Raw genomic sequence first — 1,025 nt, 5'->3', positions numbered from 1 at the left:
GGGGGGGGGCATGGGCATTTTCCAGGGAAAAGTGTAAACGAACGCCGGTTCTGGCTGAACGCGGATGCCCCCGGGAGTTGCCGGCATCTGCTTTGCACTCCTGCGGCGTGAACTAGCGACCCGGAGGGGGAGGCAGAGGCGCCCCGGCTCCGCGGCCGTGACGCTTACAGGAGCGGAGAGGTGCAGTCATGCAGCAGGGCGGATTAAGCGTCGAACTTTTTCACGTGTACTCGGGAAGGTTTTGAGTCGCGGTGCGGGTCGCGTGCTCGGCCCCTCCGTCTCGGGGCCTCGGGGCACGAAGCGCACGGATTTCTTGCCCGTGCTTTGCGTGGGGACTGGGTCCCGCCTGCGCCTCGGGAATAAGGTGCTGAGCTTGAACGCTGAAGTGCTCCTTGCTGCCGCGCTGGAGCAGGCTCGTTCTGGTGGCAGGTGTATTTCTTCGTCCCTTAGCTCGCTCCAGACTCTAGCATCTCCTCTCCCTCCTTGGCAATTGCGTGCTGCTGCCGCAGTAACGGGGATTTGCCCTTCAGGCCCTTAACGTCCCCGGAAAGGGGGGAAGCAAGCAGAAGAGGGAAGGGAAGCCCGCCAGCAAGGCCCGCTGTCCGCAGGCTCAGCGCCGCGCGCCAGCCGGGCAGGACCGCGGCTCGGGTCCGACGGGCTCTTCCCCCTCTGGCCGGCGCCTCGCGGGAGCGCCGGGGTGGCCCGCGGCCGCTTTCGCCCCCGGCGGCGGGTGCCCCTGGGGCTTTTCCCAGGCTCGGCTGGCTGCGGTTGCTGGAAAGGGCCCCGGTTTTCCCCGGRTGCCGCTGAACCGAAACCGAGCCGGGGCTGGGCGAGGGGTGCGGAGCGCCTGGCCGGCCCGTGGGAAGGGGCTCGGAGCCCCCCCCCCTCCCCACCCCGGGGTGTTTTGGGGAAGGGGGAGGACGGGCTTTGCCTCCTCGCGACGCCGCCGGCGCTTTCGGGCCCGTTCCGACTCTCGCCGGCGTTTCGACAGTGCCACCTGGCTGCTGTGCCGGGGAGGCCGGCGG

This window comes from Rhea americana, unplaced genomic scaffold (genome assembly GCF_003343005.1).
Source record: "Rhea americana isolate MKP2758 unplaced genomic scaffold, rheAme1 scaffold_215, whole genome shotgun sequence".
NCBI lineage: Eukaryota > Metazoa > Chordata > Aves > Rheiformes > Rheidae > Rhea > Rhea americana.
Note: the sequence above shows the minus strand (reverse complement) of the source record.